Source organism: Ptychodera flava, chromosome 21 (genome assembly GCF_041260155.1).
Source record: "Ptychodera flava strain L36383 chromosome 21, AS_Pfla_20210202, whole genome shotgun sequence".
Taxonomy (NCBI): Eukaryota; Metazoa; Hemichordata; class Enteropneusta; family Ptychoderidae; genus Ptychodera; species Ptychodera flava.
In genome coordinates this window covers 3,764,796-3,789,263 of record NC_091948.1, presented here as the reverse complement: position 1 = coordinate 3,789,263, position 24,468 = coordinate 3,764,796, and the positions used below count along the sequence as shown (strand labels likewise).

The window sequence follows — 24,468 nt, the reverse complement described above, 5'->3', positions numbered from 1 at the left end:
AGGTGATTGGCAAGCCAGTGAAAGGACCCTTTAACTTTGTGAAATAAGGAAGAATATATACATGTACATGTGGATCTGTCATTCCGCAAATGCTTCAGAAATAAAAAATCATTTGTAATTTGAATTCCGCATTGCATACGTTTAGGTTATTGTTACCAGCTTCTGTTTAAGTTTGAGCATGATGCATGTATACATCTCCTGTGTACATGTGCCTCTTTTGATATTCTGATCAACGATTGAGCGGAGAAGAAGCTGATCATCGTCTAACATCTTGCCAAGAATGATGTTGGAATTGTCATTTTGACGTACATGTAACCAATCAACATGTAACAGTTCTCATCGTCACACAAATCATAAAAAAATGAAACCCCGCTTCTGCGTACCAGCAACATCTGTAGGAACTCATTTGATGTGTATTAAATAGTCTGTAACAACTAGGCGTAAAAAATCCCCGTCACCCTATTGTTGTAAATAATTGAACATCCATCTCAGTGAATAGCCTTTGTCACAGCTTTAGGCAAATGAAAGTTTAATTTTAATGGAGTGTGTGCATTTTTCGTGAAGGACGTCAAACAGTCTATCATTTGTAAAGAATAGGATACTTTCCTTTCTGATTGACAACTTTTCCATAAAAATATAATCAGAAGCAAGATGTAGAAAGATGTAGTCACTATTACAGAATCTCACAAACAGAGACAGTGCTTTGTTGGCATGGAATTGCAAAGTCCATCATTTGTAGTTTGTAAAACTTGATATTTACATTTGTTTACATTGGTTTTAAAGTTACTGGTCTGTAACAAAGACCATGTGGACCCAAGTACCAGCTGTTACAAAATGGAGAAAAAGCTTGTTCTGATCTTGGCAGTAAATGAAATGTCAAGTATTGTGGCTCATTGTGGAAGAGCTTTCCGGCAGACGGGATTCAGAATGTGTGTTTAGCTTTTATTTAGCCGACTCTGTGAAGAGTAGTTGTTCAGAGTGTAGAGGTGTATATCCTGATCAACATTGTCTATGAGTGATTTTCCCTGAATGCAGTGAACCTTGAGTTGATTTGTATGAGGACATGTCCAATATATGGTGCCGCTTGTTTCATTCAGTGTCCCAGTTTCGAGAGCAGGTCTGACTGGTTTTGAAACAAGGGCAGTGCAAAACCATTGTCCAGGGTAGCATATATCCATAATTTCATGTGAAAAAAAGCCAGATCAGGTATGCCCAGGGGAACTCTTATACAATAACAGGAAAATCCTTATGATGTTTTCCAGATAATATTTCCCTCTTCAAGGCCTTAGAACACTGTGATACACTCACATCCTAATTGACTCTCTACTGGTGAACTAGACTTGTGCAAGTGTAAAAGAAGCAGGTCTGTTCCGTTGTGTTGAAAATTCAATGCTATTCCAGAACTTAGATTATTGAAAGAATATTTCATGGCAGATGCCCCGAAAGTGTCCTAAAAAGAAAGACAAGTGAATTCCATGGGCACCCTGGTGTACAGAGAAAGAGATTTACTGCTAAAAGCTAAACTATAAATCCCAACATATTTCTACCCAAGTAACAATTTCTGTGCCACAGTACCGTATGCTGTTCAATCTAGGCTGCCCCAAATCATGATGGCCCATCAATTACTGTAATTTTTTCATCATTCCCAACAATGTGAACATTGTATCCCTACAGCATGGCAAGACGTACACTGATAACAGCCACATGTGCTGTTTTCCAGCGTTTTATTATATTTGAAAATTCGGTAGCTAGCCCAAGCCTTATGGTACTTGCTTGTGGAGAAATCCATGACATGTTAAGCTCATTCTTGCCTATATTGGTCTGTATATGTATGTACTGAACATGGGCCAGTCACTTCATAGCTAACTATGGCTCAGGGGCTATGATGTCATTCCAAACGAACAAACAAAAAGGCACAAGGAACTGTTGACAGTTTAGACCAAACATGTTCACACTCTACAGGACAAGGAAATGGGGTGAAAAGGTTAGGGGGGAAAAATGAAAAAAAAGTAAGTATGCTACAAACAATTTGCCTATTGTCAATTGTGTGTTGAAATCAAATTATACTTTGCAAATGTTAGAACATCTTTGAAGTTTTTTAAAATTGGGTATCATATAGACTTAATATTTTGAACACTTTTGCTTATACATGGTGTGTTTTTGCTAAAAGAAGGTAGCCCTGTGAACATTGCCACACAAACAAGTAATTGTAGTGCTCAGTCTCTCACACTGCAAAACACACTGAGTCACTCACTGTGGGTATCCTCAACAATAGGAGAATATGCAGGCTGTTTGTTAGTACACAGATTCCTCTTTCTGTACATCTTTTCAGGAAATTCTCGGTGTCAGCAGTGTGGTCCTGTGAATGAGACTGCAAAAATACTCTCTGGTCCAAATTTTTGTCGTTCCGACAGACAAGTATAGTTTGATGTCAGTCATTGTAACATCCAAACTATAACTAAATCAGAGCCTGGCACCAGTTGTGGAAAAAGGGTATCCAAACTGCATGATCATGCACAGAAAAGGACCATCAACTGAAAGCAAAAAGAATGTAAGTTTAGATGTGAGGAGTAATCAAAATGATCGTTTAGTATTGGTAAGGTTTTACAGGACATACATTGCATGTGGTAATGTTTGAGATAGAGAGATTGTTCTCCTTTGGTGTCCTTATGGGGACAGCAAGTTGAAAGTTTTCTCCGTGGAATATTGCTTGGCCATGCCGGGGTCAAGTAACAACAGCGTAGGAACACAGACCAATTTGTGTGGTTACTGGTATTTCAATATGCCCATAAAGGAAATTGTGTGAAATTTTACAAATTAATACACAAGGAAACAGAAATTTACCAATATTATCCACAACCTAGAAATTCAGATTCGTGGCCAATTTACATAACAATTCATGATTTGCATATTTTTTGTTGTTAAAAATGTATTCTTTTGTATAGTTATTAACATAAGAACAGGTTACCAAAAAAAACTGGGAAGGGCCATCCCCCAAACTCCCCTTGTGGAAAACCGTGTTTACTAGGTCTGGCAAGTATACAGCATCTTAGGTGGAGTACTAGTAATTTTTCCGGATATAAAAGAGTTTCAAATCCGTGGTGTCTTGCTGACCAACATATGTCAAAAATACCAGAATATTGGCGTGTTACAGAGCATGCTGACTATGCATATGTACGGCTCTCACACATGCATGCACAGACTAATAATATGTATCCAAGCACCTCCGACAGGCTTCCTGGGGCCATATTTTAATAGTTGCAAATTAAGTTTGTGAATTACAGCCATTGACATTACTAGTGAGGGAAAACATATAGCAACACCTGCAGTGGTGATGTGTTCAGTGTTATTGCCTTACCCAGCAACAGGACAGCTTGGAAAATATTTGAAGCAAATTTTTTTCTGAATTTCCGCTATTCAAAGCTGTGGATGTATGGAAATATGGCAACCTTGTAAATTCCTCAAAAAATCTGTAAATATTCTGAAGTACAATAATGGGCATTGTGCCTTTACTGTGCTCCAATTTGTCTTTTGTACTATATGGTAGGAGTATAGATATCAATAGGACTTGCATTTACAGTGATCAAAATTGATGATAGTCACAAGACAGATGACAATAACGGGATAAGGAAGTGTCATACCTGTAGAGTAATAAACCAACTTGATACAAGGACATGTATCTGTATTTCAATACAGATATGAAAAATGAGAGAAAATGAAGTTTTCATTGCTCATGAAAATTTTTTACAACTTCTTGAAGAGTCTCCTTGTCATTGTCAACCATACTGGCATCACAGTTTGTCAATATAAGACTGATGACACCTGTGACATGAAAAAACAGCCCTGACAGAGCCTGTTTGAATGTGGGTTGATAACAGTCAATAGCCCGTGGCAATCGACAACAAAAGGACATGCTGTTAATTTAAAGACAGGTGCATACTCTGATTCAAGTTTGGATCGTAACCATGTTTATTGTCAGGAGTTCTTTAGCAAGCAAACCTAAGGCGTTGTATTTTTGTGTCTATTCAAGTTCATCCATATATCAGTTCTCTGTGAAAAGTACTTGTATGGTTGTGTGAACTGCAGGAGGTAACTTCGAATGAATTCTTGTTCTTCGTAAAAATGTGTGATTTTTATGGATTTATGTTTATTGTCAGGAGTTTTAGCAAGCAAACCTCAGGCGTTGTATTTAAGTTCATCCATATTTCAGTTCTCTCTGAAAAGTACTTGTATAGTTGTGTGAACTGCAGGAGGTAACTTCAAATTCTTGCTCTTCGTAAAATGTGTGATTTTATGGACATATACTTGTATAGGTAATTTTATATTACAGCAAAAAAAACTTGAGAACGTTTTGGTTTCAATCTTTGAATCTTTAATGCCAAAATAATGATTTACGTAAAAAGCTGTATGTTTTGCATATGTACCGGTACCACGGTCCGGTACCACGGTACTGATGTGGCAGCTGACCGGGTAGATTGCCTAACGGGGTAGATTGCCTAACAACATGGTATGACTCCACTATTTTCCTGTATGGTGCTGTAGTTTCTGTGTTTACTGTTTGCATAAGCCAGTGCATGACCTGAGCCACAGGGCCAGTGAACTCCTTCCGTCGCTCTTACTTATAAACCCCTCAACCTCTTTTCATGGAATGACAGCTGGCAGGTAATCTCAAATTTTTTCAAAGAAATGAGCTGGCGTAAGGTGATTGACCTCATATTGGACAGTGGAGTTTTGGCGGAAAAAAATTTCTGTTTGATATATGGTGTAACTTGCCAAATCAATTATCTTATACTGATCTTTGGAATCTACCAGAACCAGTGTTACAGTGCCTACGTGCAAGTCGTGATGATGTTCTTGTAGAATTTTGACCTACAAGGTCCGATCAGCCGTTGCCGCGGGGACCTTAATTTATACACGAATAGAATCGTATTCGCCTCACTTTCATAATTCTGTTTTAGAAAAAATGTTGAAAAAAATGTGTGAAAAATTCTGAATGTAAAATTAATTTCTATGCTTGAGTCCTGTTGAGGCGGGAGTATTAATTTACCTTTTTTCCCCAAGCAAATACTTGATCTGACTGATCATAATTTGATGTATTTCATAAATCTTGTCAGAATTTTTGTCAGCCCTTGTGAAAAAGGCTAATGGTGTCATTCTGCCGCCTATAAATTGATGTAACATAGACTCCCCTACTAGTCTCAGGGGTCAATGATCTGAAGTGCCTTGTTCCCTGCAGAAAATTGCAAAGGCAGTATAAGTATCATACTCCGGATGAAATTGTCAGTTAGTTGATAATTGTATCATAGTGGGATACTGAGAAAACATTTGAATGTTTCGTGCTAATTATAGTCAAGATTTTGCTGTCACATTCCATTTGAAGTATAAATTTTAAAAGATACTCAACTTTCTTGGTGTTATACAAGAGGCATTATTAACACTCCCTTATGCATGTATCAGTGGAGATTTTCACACATGAACATACTGATTTCCGTAGAAATCAGAAGGGCTGTGGCAACACTTTCTCCGTGATACACTTGGAACAGGAATCTTTCCCGCTGCAGTCATTGATTTGTGCTTTGCCTTAATGTTGATCTGTGGTATATTAATCTTCAGAAGCCAAAAAAGTAGTGAAAATTAGTAAGACATCAGTGTTTTTGCTAGGGGTGGGGAATATTGGTAAATGATTTTGAAACACTGGTACCATTTCTACTGTCTACTGTCCCTAATCTGATTGCATTGATATACCGAATGGGGTCTTGGCAAAATAACTTTAGAACCCCAGTAGAATTTACTTGCTCTACTACCCTGAACAAAAACACTGGACATTGGTTCATATTCCCCAGAATGATCCAGACTTCACTTCGATTCCCTGTATCAAGGAATTATCCTGTTCCCATTGTAATAATGGGATGAGACCACAGACATGTTCACCAGTACCTCCCGGCAGTACCTACATGCAACCATCTACAAATACTTGTATTTTGAATTCTGATGACTGGTAATTCCAGTCTGGTCAATGTGAATTTCAAAACCATCAGTTCAAGCTCCTCTAATACTCCAGCTGAGTTCCTGTTGTGCACAGATGTCATTAGACTTGGTTCAAGTCTGTGATTTGTGAATGTTTGAGTGGAGTGAACGCAATGATTTGTATTTTGCTTTCATGTGAAACGCGCGCGTGAGTGGACGCGATGAGTAGGGTGAACGCGATGAGTGGAGTGAACGCTATACAGCGGAGTTTCACCCGGAATCACAGACTTGGCTTTCTTGCAGGGTTTGCGTTGCTATAAATTATTCATGAGATGACGTTTTCTTTACTCATATATTATTCATAAGATGACATCACTAAATTTTACACATTGGGAGGAGTTACCAATTGACCCAAACGAGACGTGCATAAAACTCACATGGCGTTGTTGACAAAATGTCGAGTGCGATCACTCCCACAAAAGTCAGCACGACCTCTGTTCTATGACCGAAAACGCGTGAAAATATGTGTTGTTTGTGGGGCCCATGTTACAAAATGCGAAAATCGTGGCCGGTTATTCAAGGATGGAAAAAGACACCGTCCTTACAGTTGGAGCCTGTTCTCTTACGTGCCCAAAGCGATGGAAATCAAAACAATGTGAGGCGACTTCGTATGTCAGTGATTTTCCGCTGCCGGTTGGTGTGCAGACGAACACATCTTTTCCCTCAATGTAACTCTCAACAAGCTTTCTTTGGTAATCTCGGATGATTAGCGGTGGTCGACCGATCAGTTGTAAAACGCGGTGGATGTACGAACTTGATGCTATTATTCGCCCAGATATAAACGTACTCGATGTCTAGCTTTGCACGGAGATGACAACAAACTTTTTAATGCATGCAGATGTTTATTAGCAAGCGTTCTTCTTATTGGCCAGAATAACGGCGGGGGCTGTCAATCATTTTGTATTTGCTCTACGTCACTGTGTACACAGTCCGTCTCACCGCCTGTACTTTGCAAGAAGTCCAAGTCGGTGAATCCGGCAGAAACTAACTCACTACTGCGCAGACTCAAACGTGACGCATTCAATCGCTGGGAAAACCTGGCGTGAGCTGCCAAATTCCGGATAGGTTTGTACGAAATAGGAGAGACACAAGAGAAACTACTATAAGGGAGCCTTCAGTAATTACAGGGGGGGGTGGGCGGGGGAATTTCGCGAACACCTGTACCGTAAAATGTGACCCTCCCCCCAATCCTCCTGTCTAAAATGTGACCCTCCCCCTTGTCCGACATTCTAAAACTTGACCCTCCCCCCCCCACCACCGCGGTATTCTCCCCGGGAATTATTAAAAAAGTATCAGCTAATTTACATAACAATTGGTTCAATTGTTATGTTAGGGACAAATTACAGAGGGGAGGGCTGGTCTTTTGGAGGGACAGTCGCAATTTATCACGCAAGAATTTTTGAAGAGATATGGTATTTCATACAGTTTAGGGCGGGTCACCATATTTTGTGCAACTATAAGAAGGCAAGATGTAGCTAATTTAGTGCTTCATCCAAAAATATCAAATCATAATACATGGAGTCTATCAGGCAAATTTTGACAATTTACCCCCACAAAACATGCTATATCTGTATTTTATATATGTTTGATAATGTATTTAAATGTACTTTGCTTGAATAGGGAAGTAAAATGTGCATTTGTGTACAAGAAATTGATTTCTGAATTTCATCTAAAAATTTGGTTCACTATCCATGGTGTTTATCATGAAATTATGAATACTTTTTTACAATACAAAAATAGGTAAATCTTTGCATTTGTGTACTCTTGATTATTGATATTAATTTTCTTGATTAGACTAGAGTGGTTATAAGTCTATGGTTGTGTAAGAAATTTGATTTGGAATTTCACCAAATGTCATTCAATACACTATGCATTGGGGTATATGATGAAACTATGAATAATTTTTTTTCAGTACAAAATTAGATAAATCTGTGCATTTATGTATGCTTGATTATTCACATTATTGTTCTTGATAAGACTAGAATGGTTACAAGTCCATGGTGTGCAAGAAATTTGATTTTGGAATTTCACCAAAATGTCGATTCACTATGCATAGGGGTCTATGATGAAACTATGAATAATTTTTTTTTCAGTACAAAATTAGATAAATCTGTGCTTTTATGCATGCTTGATTATTCACATTATTGTTCTTGATAAGACTAGAATGGTTACAAGTCCATGGTTGTGCAAGAAATTGATTTTGGAATTTCACCAAAATGTCGATTCACTATGCATAGGGGTCTATGATGAAACTATGAATAATTCTTTTTCAGTACAAAATTAGATAAATCTGTGCATTTCTGTATGCTTGATTATTAAGATTATTGTTCTTGATTAGACTAGAGTGGTTACAAGTCTATGGTTGTGGAAGAAATTTGATTTTGAAATTTCACCAAAATGTCAATTCACTATGCATGACGGTCTATAAGTGTGTGCGTATATTGTTGGTGATTTCCTATTTAGGAAATATCACACGGACAATCAAAGTTTTGGCCATAATATCAGCTTCTGTCAAAAGTGACCCTCCCCCTAAGATAGGTTTATAAAAAGTGACCCTCCCCCTTGAACTGTTTTCTAAAAAGTGACCCTCCCCCAATTCCCCGGCCCACCCCCCTGTAATTTCTGAAGGCTCCCTAATGATTTTATTTTTTTAAAATTCACCGACTTGAACCAAGTCTAAGATGTCATGTGTACAGGAGATGTTCCCCTCATCAAAGTGGACTCAGAATGATGCATCCTGGGATACATCCCTTCAACTGGGAACCCAAAGTGGGTTCAGCATAGATTGTAGGGCAGTTTAATCCAGGGTACGGTTAAGTCAGAGTTGTGTCACATGGATGTTGGTCCAGTCAACTGACTAGTTAGAATAAAGGGGAGAACATTAACAGGGAGTTATTGTGTCTGGGGTCATACAAGTTAGCAAAGGTTGCTGACACTAGATCAAAATGTGTGTATTAAGGTTGATAGAATTTGTGATACAGTCACTCCTACTGAGGTATAAATGTAATGTGAGCATTTCTAGTCAGCCGGCACTTTTACAAAAAATTTGTGGTTCATATGCTGTACCGTAAGTCCATTTTGTAAATATTAAGCCACAGAAAGAAATTATTGTGAACAGTAAATCTGAAAAATGAAATGTAGTGGCGGCTGAAATGTGAACTAAAAGTAGAACTAATAGTCAGGTTAATTTACAAAAGCAGATAAATTGTGTGAAGATTGAAAACCAAAGATATATTCCTCCATGTGTGTCAGAGTGACTTGCCTAAAAGTATAATCAAAATGGTTTTTCCATTCTTTGTACAAACCATTTCAGTGTTTTTGCTAAGGTTGGGGAATATTGGTAAATTATTTGGGAACCCCGGTAACATTTCTGCTGTCCCCTAATCTGATTGCATTGATATACCAAGGGGAACCCCGGTAAATGACTGGGGAACCCCGGCTTAACAAAAACACTGCATTTACATGCATATATTTCCCTATTATTATTATTTTGATTTTTTTATGCTCACTTTGTAGAATCCATAAATTGTACTTTCTTTGGTTTGCCTTCCGTCAAATTTAATATAAAATATATTTAATAAAACAGCTTTTAGTATTAAATGTATACATAAAATGTATTTAGCACAGAAAACACAAGGTGAGGAAAATTGAAGAAAAAAATGATTTTACAACAAAAAAATATTAAAGTAGTATCTACAGTAGACCACACTGTTGAGGTACGGTAACTCACTCATAGAAAATACAATTTTATGAACATAGATTCCTTGTATTGAAACATCTCCATATGACAAAGATAATATTATCAGGCGGTACATGTAGTAAACAATTTCTTTGAAGTCGTGTTGAACTAACAAATTTGCGTGTATGTGTCAAACTCCTGAAAGTCTAATAACAAATATGTTCACTACCAACCACATGGTCAGCATCATTCAACGTGGTAGCGGATATTTTTGATACCAGCTTCCACTTCATTTTTCATAAGATTGAAACTTGGCTCACTCATTTGGACTCATGCTGTTTCTTTTGATAACTACTATACTTTTAGGGGCCTGCGGTAGACTTCCCCCAGTCACTTGGCATTTCTCGGCAGCAGTTACTAGCTGACCTAGCTGTGGCCCAAAGTGTTCACCCCATGATCTACACAGCAGCCTACCACTCATGCGACAGCCTGCTAACGTTTACTACTTCAATTTATTCAGTTTTGATATTTATATGCCCACAGACTAGGAACATGTCTAGGGCCACTGATAATTTACAACACCTGCATGATAAACCAAAAGTTTCATCGTTTACGCCTTGGTGAAATAATGTTATACTGGTATATGCACCGTACCAAGGAATCATTCACATTTTGTTTTGAATTGGTTTTCTGTTCAAATTTATTGTGTCTTTGAGAAGTTCAAATCGAGGTATCATTGTCAGATTTATGGACACCTAAACTTTCATCTGAGAAGGCAGGGATTTTGTATTAAATGCAATGGGTTTGATGTGTTGTGCACATTTTAATCCTCCTCAGTAATGCCAACATGGTAATTAACGTACAATGTGTTATGCTTCTCGAAATGGAAAGACATAAATTTTGGCTCAAACTTTCCATGAGGAAACTTCAAATCATCTTCTCTTGAAAACAAGAATAAACATCAGGGATCACCATGCAAAATTTTGCACTCAGGAAAGAAATTATCTAGAATATTTACCATCTTTTGAAATTCAAAATGGCTGCCATCTCTGTGTATTAAAAAACTCAATGGAAAAAAAAAATTTTTGATTTTCAAAAAAAATAGATGGTGAAATTTAAATTTAAATTTAAAGCTTTAAAATGAGCCCCCACAAATGGTAGACCAGAAAAGAATTGTACATTTTTTAGAGTCTGATTATCTGTCCCTGATACACATTCTACTGTTACTTTAAGGCTACAGCAAAAAGTGTAGTTCATTTCAAGCAAAAATTTTCCCTCTCATCTCACAAAGAAACACAGCACGAAGAGAATTTTTGATGAAAAGCTGGAGCAACAGTGACCAAATGTTTACAATCATTTGATCATATATACAGACTAAAATAAAATTTGATTTGCCAAACTGTCACAGTAAAAACAAAGCATTTTAACAACGGAGAGAAAATGAAATAAAGAAATATTTACTTAGATAAAACATTTCTAGGTTTAAATTTACAGTTGACATGGTATGCCTAAGTTACTGTAAAAATTATTTGATGGATTCAGTTATTTCCATGATGGAAATCTCATCCAGATGTTGGAATGATTGCAGTATTTTTATGGTTTTTTTTTGCTGTCAATATGCTCATAAAAGTGAACTGGAATTACACAGTTTTGCTGTAATGAAACTAATTTACCATTCGTATTACCAGGAATGTGTTCATTGAAAAACTGTCGAACATCAGATTTTACATATACCGGGTACTTCTAGCCTCAGGGTGTACCATGTTCTAGTGTACGTATTTTATTTTTAGCCTGAAGGCAGTTACACATTTCATGGTAGAAAAAATTGTTAGTCCCTTTCATACTACAATGTTATTGTTTGGTGTATGTCATGTACGGCAGTTAACTTGGTAATATTTATGCATCATCTGTTTTTCTTTCATGAACTTACATCCTGGTATTTTTTTGAAGTATACAGTATTTAAAATTCAACATATTTTGTGAGGAAACTACAAATTATTGTTTGAAAATAAGTTTTATCATGGCATGATAAAATAAGTTTTATCATGGCAATTTGTTACATTTGTAGAGAATGGTTGGCTATGGTAGAGTGTACAGTTAACCTGCATTCATGTCAACAAATTACCAGGATGTAAGTCATTTAGGCGGGTCATGAAAATGGCCAATTCAAATTGCTGCCACAAGTAGAAATATTGTATAGAATCTATTATTTCTCATCCTCTCTTATCAGCTGTTTGTCACTCTATGCAACAAACGTGATTTCAGAATATTTGCTACAACATGATCCAGGATTTATGAAAAACATACAATGGAATACTATATTATAAAAATTCTACATACTGGCAGTGGTAAGATAATAGCGCTGATCACGATTTCAGCTACATGCGCCCAACATTGGACACCGCTTCCTGAAATTCGGACAAATTGCGTGGCTGTTGTTGCAGCTTGTAGTCTGAGCCATAAATTCATATGAATGAGTGTGACTTTAGTATCCTTTGTAACACTAGCAGGTTTTATTTTCATCGTTCTTGTTGAAAGTGTGGACAAACATTTATTTTGGCATATTAATGAGACCAAAATGACATCATTTGCGATCAGCCCTATTCTGTACATGCTTTTTTGCAGTGATAGAGGTCTCCTTCAAGGTCCCAGAAAAAAAAATGTGGTGATATTGATAAAACTAAAAGAGCTAGAGAGAAATATTCTAGAGAGAAATATTCTAGAGGAATGACTATTACTGAATTTACACAGTTTTATAGTCTATATTGTTGAACATTTACAACCTATGAAATCAAGCATTGTTATCCGTTAGTTTATTCAAATGCCACATGACTCCGGATATTCCTTTGAATTCAAAGACACAAAATTGAAAACTCAGTGTGTAGCAACTGTATCAGTTATTGAGTGACAGATTCCGTCGAAAATCTTGCAATGAAATATTTAAGAGAAGCCTGGGCACTCCTTATCCTGTAGATTTTTTTGCCGTGAATGCGCAAGTCTCAGTAAATTGAATCACCAATCTTGAAATGCTAATAATTCACAAAGATGATGGTAATGCTCTTCAAGTCAGTTATACTGCATTTGTTCTGCCAGTGGCATCTGACATCATGAATGTCTGGGGATGCTTTCATTAAAACAGCTGTCTCTACCACTCAGCATTTCAGTTTCATCTGTGCCTTCCAGCATGTTATACATAATGTAAAACATGCTGTATGACTTACAGTCATTGATCCATGAAATATTAACTCTAAAATTTACAAAATTTTCCTAAAATTATCATTTTAAATGAAACATTTTAAATGGATGAATCAATCTCTTTCTTTCAATTCTGTTTTTTCGTACTAACATGGCCACCATTGCTCTAATTGGCTTTGTTAGGTCAATTGATGTACCGGTATAGACATACAGCTACTGATAAAATGGGGTAAAACTTGCATACCATGGCTGTTGGTTTGTTTCTGAGAACCTTTTAGACCGATTCAAGACATTCACAAAATTGTGTGACACCAACATGAACCCTACCCTCATAAATTTTTATTCACAAATTATTCCCTTTTGTACTGTTGACAGCAATGAGTTTTTCATGATTGTCACCATGGACATTTCTCTCAACTGCTATCTCTCAGATTCCACGATAGATATCTAATATCGTTTCATCGTTTTTCCTTTCTTTGTTTGAGATTTCACATTGAAAGCCCATTTACTTTATCGGCAAAGAGTGAAATGTAGGCATTGTGCAAATATTAGAATAACGTGGGGACATGCAGGTGGCCGGTAAACCTGTATCGTTTTCTCTTTAGACAAACAGCAGTATGACAAAATGGCATATTTATGTAGTCCTGCATTTACAAATAGACTGCAGTTAAGTTCTATGATGTTCTTTGTGACTGCATGTGTCTTGTGTGTCTTTATGGAGGGATAACAATTTGTAATGTGAAAACCAGCTTCTCTCAGTTTTCTTGAAATAGTCAGGCATGGTTGAGTTGGCAACGCAATTATATTGTTTTTGGCTGAAGGCAGTGTGATCCCACCATTAAAATCTGTGTTCATGTTCTTCACTTTCTAAGATATCATGACCTACATTACTATTGGTGTTGCAACTCTGACTTTTTTATTATAATCACTCCCTTTCTTTTCCACGTGCATCTAAAAGTGACTGTGCTGACAGGTCAGTTATGAAACAGATTCAACGTCTGTAGCCATCATGTGCAACATTCAAAAAATCACAGAAATGGTATGTATGGTCTCTCTCTGTTCAGTGATTGTGATTGGCCAAAGGAAATCACCTGACCTGTCTGTTCAAGTTTGATTGGCACATAAGCAATGATACCAAAAGCCATGCTGTATATTTTTTGTGAAAATCAGTGCCCTAGTAATGGCTTCAGAAAATAACCCAGTGCACATATTCTGTTAGCGTCAATGTGAAAAATGTAACCAGAATTACAACTTGAAATGGTTAAATTTTAAGAGAATTCTGAACTTGTGTTGATGAAAATCAAAACCACCGTATGTGAACATTTATCATTCACTGCATAGCAAATATGCTCTACAGGCCTGTTACATTGCACTTTTACCCAATTCACTGTCTTCTGTAGAAATGCAAATTTTATTGCATCAAAACACATCCACTTATTGTGACTGGATCTGCTCATGACATGACCTGAAACAAACTCCAGCCATGGTGGATTAACTCTGGTAGGGCACGATGTGGTGATTTGTCCATGGTGAGTTATATTATGACGAGTCATTCTGTCCTAACTGAAAGAGACTGCTACATGCAATCACTGAATTTACACAAACTGAAAAGTACACATATGCACTGGGGCAAGAGCGGAAATCACCACCTTGCAATACAAAAGTTTTTCCGAAGGCATACCAGCCATGAATTGGCCTTTTACTGGTAGATCAAAGATTGGAATTTCTCCCTATACTCTGGTCGACATCTTTCAGACTTCCTCCCATCACATAACAGCTGTGTGACATCTTCAGCCTTGGTATTATCCAATGCAATATGAAGCTGGCTTCCACCACCACTCTGTGTCAGTCACCATTAGGAAGCGCTTTTATTCAATATCATTTTGCCATTAACAAGTGGATCCATATCCTGTCAAGGTAGAAAGAATAGTATGTCAGAAACAATCAGAAGATATCAAAGAGAAATTTTCATTTCAAATTAGAGAGAAGTCAAGATGAGCTAGTCATACATTCTAAGGCCAAGAGTGTCAAGATTACGTAGATGTAGATCTGCATTGAATTCAAAGCTGTGGAAAGTGCTGTGCATTTCATTGCATTAGGAATATGGATTTATGGGAATATGATTTCTTGATGAGATGAACTGTGAATATTTGTCGCCTTCAATTTCCTTGTTCTGAGCCTTATCATCAACAAGTATAACATGTATGTATATTTGTGACATTAATGAATCTTGGAAAAGTAATTCAAATGTCAGAAATTTAGAGAAAATTAGGCATAAATTATACTTCAATGTTAAAGAATCAAAATGAACTGAGTAGACAGTTATAATACTTATATGTATTTGTAGCACTGCAGTGAGATACATGTATTGGTTACCAGTGAAATGAGTAAGAGATTAGTCAACACGATCTTGATTCTTATGTTACATCCAAGACATGTATACTTTGTACCACCACTGGATACAGCTTTTCAGCCATTAGCGTCATGGAGAATTTCAGTTTATCATGATGTCAGTTGAACTCAGTGTGCGGGTGAAATACTATACTGTAAGGTATATCCAGAATTCACTGTCACCCGATACATATTACATCAATATTTGACACACAACCAGGGAGAGAGTAACTATGATGGATTTTGTGTAGAGATGTACATGTCCTGCCTCTATCATTGAAAATTATTGCCCACTTTTGTACTTGAACTCTGCAGTTGAACCAAACATGAGAAGTGAAAATGGACCAAGTGGAATTAGCTTATACCCAGGCCATTGTCTTTCAGATACAAACTAAATCATTGCTTTTCACAGTGAAGTTCAATTGGATTCAAGGAGAAGTGACATCAAATTGTACCAGTTGTTTTTAAAGTCATATGTTGATCATGACAAGAAAATAAAGCAAACTGGTATATTCTTGGAGTGAGAAGTAACGTGTTTTATGTTATGTATGTCTCAGTGTAGTTTGCATTTGATATGTTGTCAATCATATTGTTTGGAAGGTTGTGCAAAACCAATAACCAGGTTTGACCAATTCTGTTTTCTCTCCAGTGAAATTAGCAAAGGAACCATGCATTCAAATCTCTGAAGATTTGTGTACTGGATTTGTGGCAATGTTAAATTGTCCAAACAGATGTGTTTCTAGTTATTTATTTGTTATGAAAGGTACCCAAGACTGGCAAATTTAGGCAGATGAGGCCCTTCATTATTCATGTCCACCAGCAAAACTGACTCCTAGCAAAATGACAATCTCACAACCTTATTCAAACAAATGTTGAACTTTGAGGTGCCTTTTAACCCCATCACTCAAATTTCCTTCTAAGCAAGCTTTGATAAATGTCACATTAAAAAACAAGTGTGAAGAAATAGAAAAGTGCAGTTTTCAAAAGAGTTGAACAATCCCAATCGTGTGTAGTCTGTTTTGAAAAAAATTACCGCAAAGGTTTCCAGGCATGGTGTATCTTAATCCCAGTAGATTTCACATCGAGTGAACACACCCAGGCACTGTTTGTAAGGAAACTTACATGTAAATCACCAGATGTGTATCAAACCGTTGGGTTCAGAGAAAATAATTTGTCCAAAAAATGAGAAAACTGGTCCTGAAACTTGACAAATGTGTAATTAGCCGAAAATATCTGAAGGGAAATCATCTGTACAACCCAAATACCAAATTTTAAAGTTATCAGACTATCAGTTATATATACAATGTTTTGACCTAACTAAGAAAATTTGCCCTAAAAATTTACATTTGCAAATTTCACAATTAATTGAACAAATCTGATCTTTAGTCACCTTGAAACAAAGTTAAGCTTGGGAAAATTATTTTCAGAAAATATGTTTTGATCAAAGATGAGGCAAATATCCCCCAAAAGCTCAAATATGCCAATTTCATTATCTTTTGAAGAAAACTGAATGAGGTCATTTATTTTAGGCTGCAGGTCAAATTTTATCCAATCCAGTACAGCCATTGTCAAGATGTCAACAAATGTCCAAAATAAGTAATTTGTAAATTAATTCTTATTGTGTAAATCTTGAGAACCGAACTCTCTGCAGTTCTTCATACTCGATAACTACATCTGTACACCAAATTTCAGTTGAATCTGATCAGCATTGTTTAAACGACAGACTGGAGTATGACATCATAATGAGTAGATACAGCAGCTAAAAAACTGGAAAACAAAACGTTGGCTGGCACATTGGTGATACAAATGTAGCCTGTGAATAAATTCAGCTTTTTTCGCCAACCACATGTGAATGTTGTCGCTCTGAAGAACAGCTTGGAACCTCGTGATTAGATTGGTGGTTGATGTTGGCATGGCAAAACAGCATGTACCGGTATGTACAAAATGTTGCGTTGCCAGCACAAATCTGTGACTATATCATGTCTACTTTTGTGAACAGTGGTGCTTGTACAATTGCTCTTCCAGGAAAGAAACAATCGCATGTAAACCTCAATTTTTTGGTTTGATACACTCTAGTTTTGCTCTGATCATGGCTTTTATAATCTGTTGTTGGAAACACAGTCACAAGATGTCAAATTCAGTGATTGAATTGGGTTCCTGTGTCCTTGGCAAGAGGTCAAGATCGCTTTGCAGACAACAATCTCAGGACTGACGTTGATTTTGTCTGTACTTACCAATTTGGAGCCATGGACTCTGTTGGGAATTGTGCAGGTCTGCACTTGCGCATATTTCATTTTGCATAGTAGCACGCTTAATTGCATTCAGTGATTTCCCTGCTGCTGTGAGAAAAGACTGCCTCATGGGATTTCAGCAGGTTTTGATTTAACCTCTATTTCTATTCTCTTTTCTACTAAACTATATTGCTTTCTGTGTTTTGTTTCACTGCTATACAGTGACTCAGGGTCAAAAGTGTCAACAAAACCTTAGAAAGACAATGGTACAGTCATCATTATTCCAGATATGTGAAATGCTGAAATTGAAATTCATAGATGTTACCTTGCATACACAATGTGGCCAGAGGGACAGGACTCAGTCCAGTGGCTTGGAATTAATATCTTCCAAGGGATAAGATGAACGTTAGCCCTAATTTACATATGAGAACACCACAATTAATATATCTAGGTACATGTATATACTTATGCTATTTAAACTTAAAAGGCACGTTATACCCTATGGTTTATTGTGCATGGTTGTCCATATTTATATTGTATGCATGCCTGATGTAAGTATGGAGGATTTACCAATGCTTTCTTGCAGAATGTTTGAAAATAGAGTGTAGGAATTTAAGACATTTACAAAATTTACCTTCATTATATGCTGAAATTTTCTCACTGAGCTGGTGAGATACCAGTATTCTTACATGTAAAACAATAAGCCTCCTTGTCATATAACTTTGAAGTCATCATATTTGTTGAAAAGATTAGTCAGGGCCTTTGTTTCTTTTAAAGCTTAATTAATCTAAACACTCAAGTGACATTCTTGGCAGGGTAAATGTACATCAAAGCATGACCTGGGCAGGACAGCATTGCCAGTCGATTTCATCTGAAAAATGATATGTTTACAGCACTTAGGCTGTGTATTTGTAGCTAACACTACCGGAACTTTGGAACAACACTTGGTCTGGGCTGGTGTGTTTTTTTTTGACGGTGGGAGGTAGCTTGCATGCTGCTGATGTTTTAAAAGCTATATTGACCGTGAAGGTGTCCTGTTGCAACATTTACCATCTCAGGTAATAGCAACCATCGCAGGAACTTTGTACGCAGCAACTTCATGAACTGATGCTTTCCTGTTGGAGAAGCCTATGTGAATCTTTGATAATATGTAGATGTTGAAATTTTAGCAGGTTTAATATATCAAATTGATTCACAGGTATATATACTAGTATATTTAAGCAATAAAGCACACCCGGTGACGGTATATCATGAAATTTTTACCCGTTCACGACAAATATGCATGAATGATGAATTACATCATACCATTACCGGTACATGTATATTGATGGCGCAAATACTAGATCTGATTGGTCAAGACATCAAAATAACCATGCTATATTTGCAATATACCACAGTATGAACAGGCACAACGTCTCAGCTAGAGAAAAGTTCCTTTTTTGACATTTTATGCCAGAATTTCAATTCAATATGATGATATCATAACAATAAACCTGGGTATCCCACTCCATTTTGACCAGTTCACTCCATAGACATGTACATGTATGAACTCGCTATCACTTGTGCACATAGGTTGTGAACTGGTCAAAATCTTGTGGTATACCGTGGCTTGGTGCGGTTAATTGCTTAATCAACAACTTCTATCAAAGTATTAGTTTGTGATGTTTATTTAGTTCTTATCTTTGAAAAAATGGTTGTAAATTTAAGTATTTTAGTATTAGTCATGCCCTATTGGTAGTTGTAGATAATTTCAGGGTCCAAAGTACCGTAGATTGTGCGCATTTCAAATGTTTAATATGACAAATATATTTTTTCCAGTATAATCTGTACAGTTCTCAAGAAACCTGTTTGGAAACAGGCAATTTCAAGGATCTTTACCGTTAGAAAAACAATGTGCAATTGTTCAATTATGGATTTAAAAAATGACTTTTCTGAAAAGATACGTATGTTACCTGAATTATAATAGCAAAGAAACATTTTGTGGCATAAAAAATCTTTTGGATGATTTGCAATATTTTTTCCACAGACGGTGAAAATATAACACCATTTGTAGAACTGCATCATTATCTCACAATAATGGAAACACAGATGACAAAATATGTGGTGGATGGACTTCGAAGTTACAACTAGCTTTTCACAAAATCATGATATTTTGAATTCTGTTATGAACCTCAACTCACAGAAACTTGAGAGCGCAAACTTATCTTTCCAACTATCACAGGTTATGCAGATTTATTATAAAAACTCATGAAACATTTACAATCTCTTCTCCATGACACCAAGATGGTATACAATGGGATTATTTCGTAGAGTCGGTGCATTATTCACTAACATGGCAGTAATTGGCATCGAAAAACTGATAATATACACCGTAACTCCATGGATGAACACAGACGTTGATTATTAGTGAATTTAACAGTCACATCTCCACTATGCAGATGTCTCTTTCTCTTAAGCCTAACTAAAATGTGAGGTCACATCATGTCTCTCGGGAGGAGTTCATAATTCACAGCCTGAAACTCATGATACTGAGTGACCATGCAATGTCTACATGATATGTACACATTGTGTACATAATATGTACATGATATGTACACATTGTATACATATCATGTACACAAAGGTGTAAATGTGTATCATACCAATATATTTTGTGTGAAAAATCTGTGCATTTCACATGCATTACCATCTGACTGACCTCACTGATTAAATATAATTATTCTGTGAGAACCACACAGTTGGTCACTTTTTGGCCAGTGAAATTTCCCATTGGAAAATTTCCACCCAGAAGATTTGCTATTGATTTACTGTCAAGAGTTCAGTGGAATTTTTAGGCCAAATAGAATCCAGCTGTCAGTTAGTCTTTTAAATTTTGATAACAGCACAAATAACTTTAATCCCAGGAGCAGGCTGCGCTGGTTGAATTCATTTACTGTATGGTTCAAACCAATTACAGTTATCATCCTGGATTTCTTTGTGAGGGAAAAAAGCCTTTGAACATATGTCACTCTGAAGAGAAATGTGAAATATGTAATTCATTGACCATGCACGTTGCATCTGTTAAAGAGACAGCGTCACTATTCTTTGGTGTTTTGTATGGAAAGAGCAAGCCTCTTCAAAAGTAACCGTGAACTCTTAAACGATGATCACATGTTATGACTCCCCCAAAACCCTGTAATATTGCATGCTGTTTGAGAGTAGATTTGAACTCATTAACATGGCAGGTTTTCCAGTTGAAAAGAAGTGATATTATTGTTTTCTGATCTATCTGTAAGCAGGGTTGAAGGTACTGCACATTTTGTTGCTTAATCCAACAGTATGTTTTAATGTTCTGACAAATGTACAAGTAACTGACTTCACAAAATGAATGACAGTAGTGCCAAATGACTGCCAGTTTGTCTGTAAGGTAGTTTGTACCTCAAAATTGAACGATTTAACCTTTTGCTCAAACTTTCTCTGAGAGAACTCAAAGCCTTTTGAAATCAAAATCAAATCAGGGGTCAGCCACCATGCAAAATTTGATACTAGGGAAAGAAAGTACCCAATATTTCCAGACATTTGAAATTCAAAATGGCCACCATGCATCTCTGTATTATGAAGGGGAAATAAAATTTTTCGATTTGCAAGCTTTTCTTTATTATTTAAACTTTATATACTCTGTGAGCTTGAAAATGAACCCCAAAGATGATAAACCTAAAATGTACTTTAACCCTTTGAGCACTGTAATTTTTCCCATAAAATTATCAGGGCAACTTTTTACCAATTTTTTTTGGATTTGTGTGTGAGTTTTTTTATAATTTTGGACCAAATGAACATAAATTTTCATGAACTACAGTTTTTGACCAAAATTTTGGAAAAAAATCTGAAAAAATTTTTCTTCATCTGAAAGAAATTGTTGGCGTTATTTTCTACAAAGGCAACATTAATCACCTTTGGCACTCAAAGGGTTGAAAGTTTGAGAGTCTGAACATTGGAACAAAACCTCAACTCTTAAGGTATCCATAGACAGCTATAAAAATTTGACATGTCATTTATTTACATGTGTCCATAGAGTTTACAGTTCTGCTTGACGAGTATATTTTGTCTGTCCACAGTAAATGCTTATATACAGTTATCACCAAGGTGTTAAACTTCTGCTTTCAGTTCTTGTTAACCTGTAGATAATCCAATGTTTTGTGTACACTGCTCTCTAAGTGTTATCAATCTGATAAAAAATAGGATGTAGATGTGGGTACCATCTCTACCTTTGTTTGTTATTAAACTAACTGATCATAATTTTTGCTCTCCTATTGTCTGACCTATTGTCTGTTTTGTTTAAATCTTGTGCTTCAGTTAGGACAACTGACCAATGAGAAGGTGTCTTACAAGTTGTTTTAATACCTCCATAGCATTGTGCAAATACAATTTGATTGGCTAATGAATCATGGGATAATGCTGAATTCAACACTGACATTCAGTTGTGTCTATTGGCAGAATGGTTTTGTTGGTGTTATATTTATCCTTTGGTATCACTTATCAAAATTATGTATAGCGACACACAATGTGTTATGACAGTACAGTTTACAGAGCTTTGACACTGCATTTTTATGACTTTAATAGGGCATTATTCTGATAGCCAAACAATATCTCAGAGGCCTGTATCTGTATGTTGAAGACATATGTTGATATTGATTTCTGAATGTGTTGTAGAATCTACTGAACTAGTACTGCATGTTTTTAACAAGGAACGTCTATTTAGATGTACGACATGCTGTACACACATTTAGCGTTGTTCAGTAATGGGTATTTAGCAATGTGTGAAGTTTCCAAAGCCCTTATGTTACCTGACTTGTTAACCATTGCATGACATGTTTCACAGAAAAGTATGCACTCCTATACACACTTCAGTATCATTGAAGGTTGGCGGCCTTCCCCGGGTACAATGTACCTTCTATTAGGGGCAGTTTTTTTGTCAGCTTGACTTCTGAGCAAATTGACTCACTGTGCACAAAATTTCAAAGGAGAACAGGAGACTGAAATCACACAAACAGTCAATGTCATCAACCACAAAAGTGAGATTACCAGGGATTGAAGACTGTCCTTTAACCCTTTTCCTGCCAAGTCCATATTTCACCACCAGGTCAAGATGGTTAAAATTAATGAAACACAACATATTCCATATGATGTATTTTAACATAATACTGTACATTTGAAGGCTGTTGAAAACATAATACTGTAAAGTTGATTTTTTTTGGACAAAAGATGCTATAACATACCAAGCCAAGTGGGTGAAAATACGTCATGTTTTGGCTCAATACTGCTTTTGACTGAGTTGGCTGATGGGGAAGTGATACAGTTATTAAAGGAAATGGAATAGCAGATCAATTTGAAATTGTAACAGCAACTTTGACTTGCTATTACAATTAGCTAGGTGACAGATACAAGAGAAAAGGGAAAGCTGCATAATATGTTTCAACAAGGAGACAAAGTCTTCAATACTGTGTATATGTAATATGATCCAGAACTGACACAGATCTTGCCGACTAGCTATTTAAATCTGCAGAACTATATAGATATTGGTATTCCATGTGATGTAGTGAATATGTCTGCCCCCATTATCTATATTTAACCATGCCCAGACTGTTTGAAGTGTTTTTTGAATCCAGTCGAAAAGGAGAAATTTCCTGCTATCTTGAGACTTACCATCATGCATTATGAATAGAAATTGAATATAATACTAATACCCCTTGACTCAGCTTTATGTTACAGACACTCATACCGGCTTGGATATGCAAATGTTAAACTTGAAACACCCCCAAAATGAATGAATAGATAAACAAACAAACAAACAAACAAACAAACAAACATAAATGAATAAATAAATAAATGAATGAATAAATAAATAAATAAATAATGAAAAATAAAAAATATGCAGATATTTAAATTTAAACACCCCTGAAAAAGAATAAACAACAAATAACAAACAAACAAACAAATAAATAAATAAATAAATAAATAAATGAAAATAAAAAAAATTCAAATTTCGTAAGTAACATTTAGGGTAGTCAATAGCAAAATAAACCCAGGCTGAACTGATTGTGAAATTTAATGAGCAATTTTCACCCCTTAAATACTGCCATTTGGCTTAACCCCCCAATATTTGAATAGTGCGGTTTTTGCCTGTAACAAAAGGAAAGATACAGGGGTGAAAGGGGTTAAACCAAGGCATGCCCGTGTGGTTAATTTGGTGTCCTGACCCCAACTCAACTCTAAGAACATTAATTCCTGGGTATTTGCTGCAAGTGCCATGGGTAAGTCAGATTTGAATCTTCTAAGCTGAAAGTGATGATACGTCCTTGGAAGGGAGAGATTCTGTGATGAACTCACTCCCTTTGGACTCGTAAATTTTCCTTTCCCTGACATTACTTACACTGGTAAATGAGAATTTCACCTCTAATAGCTTGATTCTGTTAATACGCACTCCGAGACTGGCATAAAATTCCACACCAGGACATTTTTTCAGCCTAATTTTGTTTGTGAGGAGACTGAAAATCTTGTTTTATAAATTAAGATCAGTACCAGTAGTTACACAATGAGCATTTGAAATTTTTTGTCCAAAATTTGACACAACGATTCCAACATGGCATTTCCAGTACTTGCCATTTATTTTTCTGTATCATGCTCTCAAAGGAACTCTCAAATTCTTTTTATTGTAACCTAAAAACTGTCATTATGCCCATCCCAAGCACTATTTCCCTCCACACCACTGTATCAGTTGCGCTCTGTGCCACAATGTACATGTAACTGTATGTAAGACTGATTCTTTCACGATCATACCCGTGAAAAATCCTTGAAGTCAGGAATATTTAACCCTTTCACCCCTAGTTCCCTTTGTACGTGTCCAACTTTACCATAGAAAACAATGGATTTGGGACAAACCATGGTGGTGAAAGGGTTAAAAGCATG

The 24,468-nt window shown here is 36.3% G+C and overlaps 1 protein-coding gene across 6 annotated transcripts in view; it reads left to right on the top strand.

Annotated features, from left to right (window-relative positions):
* The window catches only part of LOC139121132 (aryl hydrocarbon receptor nuclear translocator 2-like), a 69,229-nt gene that overhangs the window by 8,946 nt on the left and 35,815 nt on the right, over positions 1 to 24,468 (top strand). The gene's annotated exons all lie outside the window — the stretch shown is intronic.